Source organism: Lytechinus variegatus, chromosome 12 (assembly GCF_018143015.1).
Source record: "Lytechinus variegatus isolate NC3 chromosome 12, Lvar_3.0, whole genome shotgun sequence".
NCBI classification, from domain to species: domain Eukaryota; kingdom Metazoa; phylum Echinodermata; class Echinoidea; order Temnopleuroida; family Toxopneustidae; genus Lytechinus; species Lytechinus variegatus.
In genome coordinates this window covers 33,180,032-33,194,264 of record NC_054751.1, presented here as the reverse complement: position 1 = coordinate 33,194,264, position 14,233 = coordinate 33,180,032, and the positions used below count along the sequence as shown (strand labels likewise).

Genomic DNA, 14,233 nt, shown 5'->3' with positions numbered 1-14,233 from the left:
TCTGCTGTTAAGGTTATTACCCAAAAGCAATTACTTTGTTGACAACGTTGAAGAACGGATCTTAGCCACAACCGTTAGGGTTCATACTAAAGGGTTACTTAATTCATGTGTGATTTTTTGTTTCTAGTGACAGTTTGATAAAGATGAATGTTGAGAATTATTTGGGTCTTAATTTGGGAACAGTTTATTGGGTTTCCTCCGACCTGTAATTCATGAAAGATAACTTCGATCAGTTTTTATTAGACATATACATTCTAGAGATCAGTTAGGACCATATGTGTTCCCATTATGCGACTCATCTGGTTTCAATATCATTAATTACGATGTACCACACAGTCAAGATACCCAATAGTTTAATGATTTGCTTATCTAATTACACATTTCATGAATTGCTAATCGTTATAGATATTGGATTTCCTCAAACTAAAGATGTCTTCATCACGATCCAACAACAATCCACCCATTACCCATTCATTATCATGAAGATCAGCTGAATTTATGCCATAGCTAAAATATTAAAGAGTTATAAGTTAGGTTTGATTGTATTATTGTCCCTTGAGGTGTGTCCAAAACCTGCAAGAGGCAATCAACACACTCTGTGCCACCTCCCCTTTTTGTACAACCTCCTGCATGGAGCGTCAAAAATATTTACACAACGTCTCTCTGCCTTTAGCTAATGCTTACGACGAACAAGAGAAAGGGAGAAGAGATTTTTTTAGCGAAAAGGAGCTTATACTTCTGACTGCCCGACTTGAATTGAGCCGATTCATTAAGGGGGAAGCGTTTACATGGTTTAAGGGGAACAACGATATTCAAAGAGGCCCAGTTCTATACAGAGAAGGTTAAAGGCTATTAAGATCCTTAGCAAAGTCAGCAGTTGCTTAACTTAGCTGATTGAATTTGTATTTAGCAGTAACACCGAAAAATCAGTCAATGATATTCCGAATATGGCAAGAATGTGTCTGGGCAGGTAGTATTATGTATGGGTTGTTGGACTTGATTCGACATCTTAGAATTATATTTGTTTGGGGGCGCTGTTGTATTTGATTGTGGTCTTTTATTTTAACACCATCAAACTCTCTCTTTCCTCTCCCCTTCTCCCCATTACTGGCTCTTGCCCCTAAATCATTTTCTCTATTCATACGAACCATTTTTATTTTATCTATCATGCATTCGGTCCCATTTCGTGCACTCTTGTTTATATCAGATCCAGTGTCTCAGAGTTAATTAGCTGTAAATAAAATGTTGCCTACTCATCTATCTCCCCCTCTCTATTCTTCTTCTCTCTTTCCCTATTTGTTTCTCTTTCTTTCTTTAATTTTTACCTCTGTATGCAGAGGACTCCCCTCTTAATATATTTCCGGCACCCCCCGTGTCTCTTTCTTACCTGTCTCCGAAATGACCCCTACTCCCCCCTCTCGCTTTTGCTTCCTATCATCTTTTCGCTCACTTTTGATCTCTCACTCTCTCTCCCTCACACACCAATCCGGACTCATTTAAACGGACGACTTACTGGCAAAGCAATCAGAATGAAATAAGCGACCATTCAGCGCTCATCAAGCATCGCACTGACATCGCATTTCTCGAAATCCTTATAACTCATTTGAGAAACTTTTAGGACTTTCTTAAGCTTGAACTGACGAAGCTCAAACCGACGGATTCATTGACATCGGTTGGGTGGAGATTTTCTTTGGTTATCTGAAGTGATACTTTCGAATTTTCTGAGTTAAAAAAAAACACAATCATTTGACAAAGTTCCACTCTGCAAGGAGTTTTACAAGCGGACCGCTCCAGAGAGAATTCCAAAGGTAAGCCTGTCAGAATGAGATTTATATTAAACATTGTAACGTTTGATATCAATATTCCGTAAATTTATAAACCATTAATGAAAATCGTATAGGTCTGTTAGAGATCCTTTGTAAGTAAAGGGATTTGTAGTCTTGTGTTTTTAATCTAGATGTGTGGGCAACACTTCAGACATCTGATAAAGTGGATCATACTAATTCTATTTTTCTAAATAAATATAAACACCACGGAGGATCCGTGGTGTGGAGGAACAGCGGTGTAGTGGTTCTGACTCTCGCCTTTTAAACAGGGGGTTGTGTGTTCGAATCCCACCGTCATGACCGTGGTCTGGCGTCCTTTGGCAAGGCGTAAATCCATACTTTGCCACTCTCGACCCAGGTGCTAAGTGGGTACCCGGTAGGATGTGAAAGTCATTGTAGCTTGTCATGTACTGTGTGCGCCTCACCGGCGACTGACTGGAATACTCCACAGGGAGTGGAGGATGTGCACATATTGTGTGCGGGAATGACTGATTGAATCCGATGACCGGGGTAATCTGTAAAGCGCTTAGACACGTCGTTCCGATGTATAAAGTGCTATATGAAAGCGGATTATTATCATTATTTTTTTTATATAAATGAGTGCTGCATTGTGACATAATTTTCAGCTGTTGACACGAATAAAAATGGTCAATGGATCCAATTCCCAGAAAAGAGAATTTGATAATTGAATTGATAGCACATCTTTTAATCTCTGTGTATGATCCACGGCATGATCATGCGAAAGCAAAAAAAAAAAGATAAACTTGAAGGTTACATTTTTTTCATTCATTTCTACATTCAATTAGCATTGTGGATAGTCATTTCGATATCGAGCATTGCTCTTTTAAAGGTCACTGTCTATTTCTTACCCGCAAATACTTGTCACCATTTTCATTACAACTATAATTAGTGGTCCATTTTTTATGATGATGTGAAGAGTAGAGGTTATATCGCATCTATTTACCATTAATACATTTTTAAACATTTCCGACCACAGGAGAGTATTGAATTGTATTTCTTACTTTTGTGATTTACTCAACATCATTTCACAGTGGGGAAAACGATAATAAACTCGTAAAAGTTGAATGATTTATGTTGGATGATATTTTGGTATTTTATGAAGGTCTTTCCTTTCGTGTAGTACAGCCACTCCAGTGTTGTATGGCGCAAAGTACCGAGGAATTTAATTTAAATTAAAAACGAGAACAATGGCTTTCAAATTGACTTGGACAATAAGAAAATTTTATAGGTGTCTTTCAAATGCAGGAAACACGGGTCAACGTCCCGAATGAATCTTTTCAAGCTATGATAGAATGAGATAATTACACTTCAAACAAGACTGTTAAATGTAATGTCGACAAATGCACTCACCATAGACCATGCAATGTTGAATCTTTAATTGCACTGTGTCGAAGATAAATAACTGGTAAACTATTAGGTTAGTTTATAAGTGCCAATAATTATAACACTTTTACAGTTAGATCAATGCAACTGAATATTTACAGTAACTTCTGTTATAATTGCTTAATGTAAGCACTTAGCTGCTATGGTTTCCTCTTAATTCCTATACATTGATTTCCATTTGTACATGTATTACAAATCTTTATGGTTTTGCATGATAAGAGGCTGTCTCGTTTACTTTAAAGTAAAAACTGATTTTACTTAATTTACATATATTCATGTAAAAAGGTGGTATGAATCAGAGTTTATCTGAATATGATTGAGCCACAAGCGATGGGAAAGATAATTCTCTTTAAGCGCATAGAGAACAGTCCAGTTATTATTACAGCCCTTGACATAATTATATAGATTAGCATTTCGTTACAAGAATCTACATCTATTTATCGGGCATCATCTAATGGTCTCATCATCATGATCATATCGAAAAACACAATGAATGATAAAAATATTTTGTTTACATGAAGGCTCATAATCATAGTTATTCTAAAGCATTTTCAAATACATGCAGGAGTTTTGACGTAGAACGAATTTGATTTAATTAGTACCAAAAATGAAATATGAAATAATCAACATGAAATGATTATAGCGCGTGCTTACCCTAAAGATAAACGGATTTTTATCCTTCCGACATAACGCAGTAACTTACGAATTTAGCATTTACAACGACCATACTCCATGGCCATACCCAAGTTTGGTATTTTGTCTCACGTGCGTTGATTTTCAGAATCATATAGTTGTTTACAATAAACAACCCACCTTCGTCCGTGTTTATGATCGAGGACTACGATAAGACTGGACCTTGCCTAGAAATAAGGTCAAATTTGAGGCAGATCAGACTGTTGGGTCCTTGCTCCTTTTTGTCTGTCTTTTTTTTTTCTTTCTAGAGCACAACATCAAGTTTGCGCAGATAGCAAGATTGACGTCGTTCTCTGCTGTTGATGCTCAATCATATTTCAGTTGGTTTATTTCAAAGAATTCACGTCATTGTTTGTAATTGAAGTAATGGCGACAGGTTATAGTTTCTGATATTTACTTCTCATTTTTCGCGAAAAGATCATGAAACATATATTTCGTGCATCTATGGGTGAGGGTGTTTTTTTTCTAGTCTGTTTAAATGAAACCCAGCCTTGGTAATACAAAGATTTGTGTACAAGAGTAAAAAGAAAAAGAAATACAGGAAAATTTAATCAAACACAAAAGAAAAAACAATTTTGAAAGTGTGAAAGGCATCGTATAAGGAATAAGTTATGACTGTTTGAACAATGAGATCGCTTATATTTGGGGTAGTATAACGGGTAATTTTTTTTAGAAGAGAGACTTTATGGAAGAAAAAAAGGTACTTCTTATATAGGCATGCTTTCAATGTTTGAATTCCCAGAGTCGGGTGATAAATGTGGGGTGTTTAAACTTTCAAAATCTCTTTGTTTTTCATCTTTTGATATTTTCATTAATCTTTTTCATTTTGTTTTCATCATTCTTCAAATATCTATTTTTAGTTTGGTCGGGTTCCCCGTCACAAAGGAACTGAGCTTCTCCCTCTTCACCAAAATGCACACCCTCACAAATACACAAACTCACAGACCCTTTAACGCACTTACGCACACATACTTTCATCTATTTCTTTGCATACGCATAAACCCGCACACAGACAGGTACAATCACCCCCACCCACATGCAGAGTAAAGTCACACCCTGGTTGCCATACGAGATCAGTTTGTATAAAAAAAGAAGTCTGAAACACAATAGCTGGCATTCGGTAAAAAGCAATGAACAACATTAAGAAAATGTGCATAACTTTCTTGAAGATAAACACCATCAATTCGATATCATAAATAAGTTTCGGCTTGTAGTCATTTATACCATGTTCATACTAATCATTTCCCGACCATCTGCGTGATCTATGCACCTCTAAACCAAACACATACATTCCTCTGCAATCATGTCAATCTCTTCTGTGACGTGACAAGTGTATATTGCTTATCTTCATTGCGGTTCTCAAGCATTGCTATTAATTAGTTTCCTCTATCATATAATATATACTGCAGCGATCTCTTGGAAATTCTACCTCTAATATCTCACGTGTTCATGGAAATTAAAAAGGGGCCACACGTGAGTGAGAGATTAAGAATGATATTCATACCCGATGCTACACCCCCTGATGACATGGAAAGGCCGTTGAGAAGGTAATGTGACCAAGAAACTCCTTGGCATCCTCCAAGTTGTCTTCTTATTCCATCTGATCCTTCCGACATGTTCACAAAATGATATCTGTGATAAGAAGGTAATTTGTTTTGCTTAACAGGACTCTTATCTTAAAGCCCATGTCAGAATTTACAAGCATAAATCCTTTTTGTCACGGCCCTTTCGTTTTCATTGATTAATTTCGACTACGCCCCGACACCTAAACACTATCAATTTGTTATTCTTATGGTGTGTGTGTATATCTGAGAAGACCTATAAAAGGTAAAGTAATGATGTAAAATAATTCTTATGGCCTGCATCATGTTAGCTATCCTTTGAATCGTTATTTTTAAAGTTTTCTTTTGATCTTTAATCCATCTGCATCCACCAATAGGAAGTAAAACAACTGGTGGCCGACAAGGTAAATAGGCACATTAATATCACATAAACTACCTACTATCGTATCACAAAGCTTTTTACGCCTCAAAGCATTTCGTAAGTCGTATTCTGAATTTATGATAACTTTCTAGTACAACGAAACAAATCTTAGTTGGATCAAGGAGTTTAGGTAGATTCGATACTTGGCATGCGAGTCAGCGAAATTGGCACCACTGTGAAACAAAATATGGATAACTATAACTTCAAAAGGTAGCTAAATACAGACAGTGTAAGTATGATTTCCCTTATTAATGGTCGATGAATAATTACAAAATCACCGATATCGCGATTGCCAGAATATCCTTTCAATTCATGTGCCAAACCGCATATGCTAAATTTTCTTTTTCAATCTTACTTTTAAAGAAAGAAATCAACTGGTGGCCGACAAGGTTGTTAATGACGTAATTAAATATTAGACATTCTTAATTAAGCACACTTGGTCTTTAAACACGCCTGTCGTTGTAACCAATGTGTAATCGTGATAGTTTCGTCTCCCTTAGGTGGTACCTCGAGATACATGACCGCCCGTAAATCCCTTGTAACTACAGCGGCTAGCCGCAAGATGACTGCCACATGTCAATCATCCCTCCTCAAGACCTGGAAATGTGAACCATCTCATACACTATATCAATACAATATTGTTCAAGTGGGTTTATAATTCCAGGTACATTCCCAATTACATTGTGAAATGGATTTCCAAATACCTTATCTATGGTGTTATAGTGAGAAGAAACAAACTGATTGGCTAACGAATTCCCTGTGGTAACCGTAAAGTTTTTCTTTTCATCTGTAATATGCAGATACAAGCAATGTCCAAGAACTGAAATTCACTCGAATGGCCCTTCTTGATAAAGTTTGTTTTTATTCAAATGTGTTTGAACATTTCAAAAACCTAAGTTATGAAATCTAGCAAGAAATATAAAACAGCAACAAGCTTATCAGGCCCTACTCTTTAGACGTCCTGACCAGACCACTCGTGTGTTTGTCCTTTTGCCGAGAAAAGAACTTTTCTGTGCAATGTTAGCTCCAGTAACTTTGAGCATTGAAAATTACCGAGGTATACGCTATTTTAATAGTTTCTTCCCTTGATTTAGCCTATTGAGCAAGTTCAGTAAGTCTTAAAGTAAGGGATGGTATTGGTAAAGAAGCCATACATGAGCCATGGTAAGTCAACATGGTGAAGTTATGCTATTGCTCCTTTCTAGCGAAGTACTTCCCAAAATGACAATCCGGAGTAGATGTCTTTGGCCATCGGTCCTTTGGTCAATCAACCGATAAAATAATATGACGCTGTCGGTTGTAGCCATTGCCATTTGAAACCATGTATGACGAGGAAATGGAGTCAAGATGTCTGAATTAGAAGATGGAGATTATGCCATTCTTTGATTTGTGGCATAAAAGAAGAACGCCATTGGTAAGATTCAAGTATACGTGAATCCCCGGGGAACCAGTGATATCGATGTTTACTTCATTGAATTTCAATTACTTTAAGCTCAGCTTAACCATGTATTCCTTCAATTCCCCCAACCACCCTCAAAGACTAATATTGGCATGGAAGTCGTAAATACGCCATAATACCAACTTAAGCAACAAGACCATTCCTTTCTTTAAAAATGGCTCAAAGTAGGTAATGATTTGCCACCAATTGTTCCGATAATTGCTTTCTTTTTTCACCTTGTTTGCTCATCATTTGGTCGTCTATGGCTTGAAGGTGTTTTGAGATTGCTTTCCCTGTGTACGGTATGCTGGGCTCGCCCGTTTCCGTTCCCAATAATTTCGCATTAAAATAGAGGGTGTGTGTACAACAATTAGTAACTCCTTGCAGAGGATTAATCGATTTACCTTTGAAATCGAGGTATTGATCTCTTGGAGGATGGGGGTGCAAGGCCCATTGAGGAGCCCCAATCGTTACCATCTGCTGACCATACTTCTCTTCTGCTTCGTCATTTCAATTATTCGTGAGTGAAGGAACGAAGGGAAGTAGAGGTAATGGTCTGTTGTCATCCAATCTTTACCCTTAGTACGGAAGGACGATCGCTTGTTGATCGTAAAGCCTCGATACCTTTCTCAATCGAAGGCTATGTCGTCTGCGCTGTATTAGGATCAACCAACCTAAGGTACGAATATATGTCTCAAATTTTCAAATGTTTAAAGCTGCATTTCTACAGGTTTTGGAGTGGTCAATATACTTGTAATTTATGAGCTGTTTTCATATTCAATTTATGATCAGTATAACCTTTTCTTAATGAATCTCAAGTTGCAGATTATTTTTACTCCGCTGTCGACTTGTATCAGTCATTATAGGCCTCCATTCTATTTCATTTTTAGTAAAATTGTTTACAAAGAGAGTTATAATATTTTGTCATATCTTGCACGTTGCCAAGCACGCCACTGAAGGCAAAGAAGCCTCCCTGGCTATTTTATCAAAAAAGAGTCAAGCGTCTATTGTGTTGATCACAAAACAATACTGCGTGTGGATGATCGGAGTTTTATGTCATGTTTTATGTTTAGTGGGGAAACTTCATATATATATATATATATATATATATATATGGCTAAACATATTTTAGAGAGTCATTGTTGTACGCTTGGAGTTTATTTTATTTTGTTGATATATATATTTGTGATTTATAAGCATCATCTGAATAAACAATGTCTTAAATATTTCCTAATTAATAGGCTTATGCACGATCCTTATTTTATCATATTAATACACTTGAATATGAAACGTTAATATATGTCATCCGCCTTACACGAACCAGTTAAACTTTTCAACAAGCAAATGTTGATCCTAAGTTCAGCTTTGAAATGAAACTTTACTTGCTATGACAACGTTAAAATAAAGACTATAGGTAGCACTCAATTATCGTAGGTAGAACGTCGGCACCAAGAACGGGGTTCGATCCTAGGCCGAGTTATAAAAAAAAGGCTTATAAAAATGAGACCTTTTGTGTTATGCAGTGCCCGCTGGTAGAGCAGTTTCCTACCTGGAGTGGCTACCTTGGGTGAATAAAACGTTATTATCATTATTATTTTCTTTCGTTTTATGACCGAAAATAAATTATTACCAATTATATATTTTGACATGATGACTGGCAAAAATATACGATTCTTTACATGAATTCCAACACTATATAACGATGACATAGCCCCTGAAATAACCAGTCATGATCATCGTCACAGGTCGACGAAAGTTCCCCTAATTCGGGAGCCCAATAATAGTATTCGTAAACAAGGCGTAAGTGAAGGAGGACCTAGTAGACTTTATTCACACACAGAAAGTGTTTGCATTTGTCCACTAATACCTTGGAATAGCCGAGTTATTGCCTTAAAGGATAAGGCAATAATCATGATCATAAAATGGGAGATTCTAGATTAGGAAGCTGATGAAAGCAATCGTATTTCGCTTGAAAAGGAAATTTAGATGGTAATTTTAAGTCGCAAATGATATCATGAAATAAAAATGTAAAATTTACAATCAAATAAACATTTAGAGGGTTTATACGATACCCAATATCCAAACACAGTATTTGTTCATGTGTAGTTACCCTTTTTATTCAAATGAAAAATACATATATGTACAATGACATGTGGATAATACATGGTGATCATAATATAGATATAATTGCGAGATTGTGGGGGGGGGGGTTGTTATCGCTCAAAAAGTGATATTACACATAGGCTCAAAACGTGAATTACTTTCCAGTTTTTACCTTGGTGCTACCTTAAATCCAGCTTTCGTACAAGTCATGTAAAACCACTCTGGAATGCCACGTTTTCAAGAGTTCCATCAGTGTGCAAGAAGAAAGTGGTGTGTGTGAGGGTGTGTGTGTGTGTGTGTGTGTGTATGAGTGTGCGTGCTGAGAGGATGTGGGTGTGTGTAAGAAAGAGAGAGAGATACTGAGAGAGGTGTGCCGCGGCTTAGAAAGAAAGATGAAACATAACTTATGTCCTGACTCTTTTTTTAAATGGCACTGCTAGTCTCTACTTAGTACGCAAAGCACGATCGGGTCTCAGACTGAGGAGTATTTAAAAATTAAATATTTACTTACTTACTAAGTCGCGTTTACCTTACTCTTATCTTCTACACTACAAGGTTAATTCATCCATTAATGAACGCAAGCTTTCAAGAGTGTGATGAAGGGCTCTCGCTCTGTAGTAAAAAATGATTTCAAGAGTCTCCCGTCTGTATAATACCATTAGATTTACAATCATATTTTAGACCATATAAACACAGTTTTTGAAGAAGTATGGGACCTAATCTATTGTATTTATCACTTTTTGTTCCCATACATTTTATTTACAAAATTTAGTAAAAGTTGTCATTCTAAGACACTTATTGTGAACAATATTATGCTTTATCATTTTTGTTAAAAGGCCCGTTTTTGGAATAATGTTGGGGATGTTTCGATGAAGCCATGTTATCTTATTGAATTCTAAGTGGGTAAAAAACCGGTCAATCGTTGAAGTCGATTATGTGCAAAGAACATTCCACTACCAATTTAACTCAGAGAGATTACAGCACGGCATCACTTTTCGTTTGGTCATATCTTTATTCACAGAGTAATATTGTGTGGTCAAAAAGGGCAGGCGAACTATTGGAAGATGTTAGATTGTGTTTCGAAACGCCATTTCATCTTACACGATCTGCATCACATGGCGTCGTAAAATTATATCACGTAGAGTAACCGAAAAACAAGCACCTACCGTTTAAGATAAGGGAGCTTTAGTTGACGAAGTTCTCAACGATGTGATTTGATAGAATGTTAGAACAGAATGCTATGTTATATAAATATTGCCCAATATTAGCTGATCATCCGAGACTATTTGCTTAACGTGAAAAGGGTATAATGCTGCGGATCGATCGATCGCGGCTTGCTGCTCGGCCAAAATTTCGTACTGGATGACAGTGCTAGTCAGACCTTATTAAAATGTCATTTTATTGTCATGTTATACCGACCTCTTCAATATTCTCATCTGTGCTCACCTCCTGACGACAAATCAATGAAAGTTCGGTCTCTTTAAAGGGACTGGTCAGGAGATCGAAGGTGTTGAACCTACAGTAATAGGAAACAAAAATATAACTTTCTGAGATATTTTTTATCAACTTCAAGACAGAGTTGCTATCTTTTAATTTAATAAAATCTCATTAAATCATCGGAGTTAGGTCTATTTAAGCTAAACAATCTGAGTTTCATTGCAAATTCATTCTGGAATTTATATTTTGCACATTGTCTTAAGAGTCCGACCACATTGTTTCATAAAGTGTGTTCAGGAATGTTTTTCTGTTTTAAGGATCTTGTAGGAAATATAAATGTTCGGAAAATGTTTATATCTAATTTTATTGATTAACTCAATCAATGCAGTATGTAAATCCATATCCGTTAATCAATTCATTTTCATGACAATTCCTTACCGGGCTTTTCCGTTTCTCATAAAATACTGTTTCTTCGTAAAGATAGTGTACATTGCAAAAGAGACTTATCCAGCGTGTTTCCTCTTTGGTGTCAAAAGTTTATTCAGAGTATTCTGTCACATTATGCAAAGTCCCATAAAGCGGGCAATAATAAGTACTTATTAAAGTACCTTGTGTTGTAGGCGATCCCCATTTCAAGTGAAAAGGTTGGCTCCTTGTTAAAATCTCGAGTCCTCTACTAACTATTCCCGGCTTCACAGGTCAGAGACCTGCCTGAGCATCACTTAGGAAGATAAGCCAACTATTTTATCCCTTATGTCTTCCAGATATCATTGTGATTTTTCTCTTTACTTCCTGGCGCTTTTTAAAATAGTGTCTAAAAATCAGATGGTACTTAAATCTATCTCCATAAAACGCCTTCAGAAGAAAAGGCACCGAAGTAATAGTAATAGATACGATAATCTAATTTAAGAAACGATTCTTGCGTTCATAAGAATTTGTTTAAATAATTTCAAAGTGTAAAAAAAAGGATTGCGTATAATAGATCTCTATTTCTCCTACTGATGCCTAATCTGGTTCATACATAATGAAGAAAACATCGTAGCAACAATGCACTATTGCCTGTTAATATATTGTCTGTAAGCTAAAAGCAATGTCTTTTCAGCTCTAAATATATTGTAATCCAACACTTGTCAGAAATAGATTGTCTCGAAAGAGTTATGTTGCAATTATGATTTAAAAATGAAAATCTTTAAAGCTGGTCGTTAACTGCGATGATATTTCATTTTGAATATGCTAACTTCTTTGACAGTTGAAACGCACCCAAACAACTTCACTTCAGTAAGGTCTAATGAGGCACCATTCATTGTTACAAAGGCAAGAATTAGAGACATGAAAATAAAGTCGGTTCAATCAAAACATTTAGTCGCCTGATCTTGCTGTTTCACATGAAAAGGATTTAAATTTTGAAGGCCTCCATGGTCGGCTTTCATCAGATGTATTATTGACCAAAGAGTAGTGATCACGAATGACCAGTATTGACCAACACTAACTAGCGGTTCTCATGGATGCAATGTAAACACAGAGAGGTTATCATTATCAATGGAAATGTCCAACCTAGAAAATATTTTAAAGAGATGTACTTAGATTAACAGGAGGGGGTAAAATTACAAAATGAAGCAAATTGCGAATCACAAATGCTCATTCAGAGCTAGGCAGTCGGTCTATAATATCACACCAAGATTGAAATCTTGCATCCGGTCACCCTTTAAGAAAATATTTCAAACTCATTGTAAATTTATATTCCAAGGGATTTGTGGGGGGCTGGTATGTGGCGCACTGAATAGTTTGAGAGTGGATTAATCCTTTATAATTCTTCCAAAGAGCACTCGAACTGTCAGATCCTACACCTGACCCCCAAATCGATTTCGGCGTCTCCGATTTTTGTACGAGGGAGCAAACTCAGACGAAGAAAGAGCCAAAATGAAAATGGCGGATTTTTTTCAATACTCGTGTCGATATTTTAGAGTCACTCATGCATGGCGTGATGCTGCATATTGGTACTAACAATCGAAGTAAAATAAAGAAACACATTTCACCAAACTTAAATGGACAGGAGTCCATCCTAGCTTCTCTTGATATTGATTTGTTTTTAGAATCATTTTAGAGAAAGGCCCTCAGGGCTCGAGTGAAAGTATCCTAATCTCTGGATGGCTATTTGAATTATTGGCATTATTCAAATTTTGGTTCTTGGCTTGCATTCCAAAATGTAACATGATTTGATGTAACTTGTTAATGTGCACAGTTACCATGGTTACTGTTAAAATTGACAGAAATAGACGATATTCAATTTTACCTTGCCTAATGGACACTTGTATTGACCATTCCCTGCTGTAGTTATGATATATTGAATCCAACGGAAACTGTACATGTCTCTTAATAAATCGTAATTTAGCCTTTCACTGGGGGCAGGTAGCCCTCTTCATAAATTAATCAATAAATTGAATAGATAAACAGATGATCGAATAGGTGGATACGTGATTAATAAATAAAACTAATGAACACATGCATTGAAATGTACATACAAAACACTTAAATTAGATCGTACCATACATAAAATAGGAAAGAACATAACGCTTTTTTCCAATGCTTTGTTGCTTAAGCGGTGAGCATTTCATCAACATGTTTGTCAGATTTGACAACTTTCCTTGATTTTGGCTGGCTTAGTATCTGTTTTACTATGGCAACTGTCGGATAAAACAATACTTCGGATAAGGAGTCAGCTAAGTTCTTCTATGAAACGCAGCTCCCCGGTCTTCCGTTCGGACCAGTTACACATATAACTTTAGTTTGTGACTTCCGCTTGCTTCTAGATATTAACTGCTAGGTTTTTTTTTACTTAAAAAGAAGCACATATTGGCTAGATGCTGTGAAGGTTATTCACTTGTTATTTGGTTAAGACGAAAGGCAAGAGAAATTGGAATATTGAGAGGACGGCTAAAGGGTGTAAATACTCACTATAAGTGTGTATGTGACGGTAAAAGACGGAGATGGAGAGAGGGAGAGAGAGAAGGGAGGGTAAGAGAGAAAGACAGACGGCGGGATGAATATTTAACGCATGTAATGACCAATCTGCTACTACAAAGTTTCCTTTTCGGCACACTCAAAACTTTTTCGCAATACCCTTTCTTTTTGTTTACCTCAAATTGAACTAAAAAGAACAGAAAGCAATGTAAATATGTTAACAATTGAGTTTAGACATGTCTACTGGGTTGTTTAGTTAAGTATGTTTGAGGCAAAACCTAACGCCCTAAAATACACCTCCTTAGTCAGTGATTGCTTTTTGACTTATCATACTTCGCACGGAAATATCAATTGTCGATAGTCTTGGCCACTCAATTTACCCCAGCGA

The 14,233-nt window shown here is 36.4% G+C and overlaps 1 protein-coding gene across 2 annotated transcripts in view; it reads left to right on the top strand.

Annotated features, from left to right (window-relative positions):
- The first annotated feature begins 1,511 nt into the window (after positions 1 to 1,511).
- Positions 1,512 to 14,233, top strand: part of LOC121424716 (matrix metalloproteinase-21-like) — a 28,605-nt gene continuing 15,883 nt past the window's right edge. The window contains exon 1 of one of the 2 annotated variants that reach the window (XM_041620466.1): positions 1,512 to 1,808. The gene's annotated coding sequence lies outside the window, so the exon portion shown is untranslated. Of the gene's footprint in view, positions 1,809 to 7,825; positions 8,024 to 14,233 lie in introns of those variants that run through there. The other variant, XM_041620465.1, reaches the window with a different exon arrangement.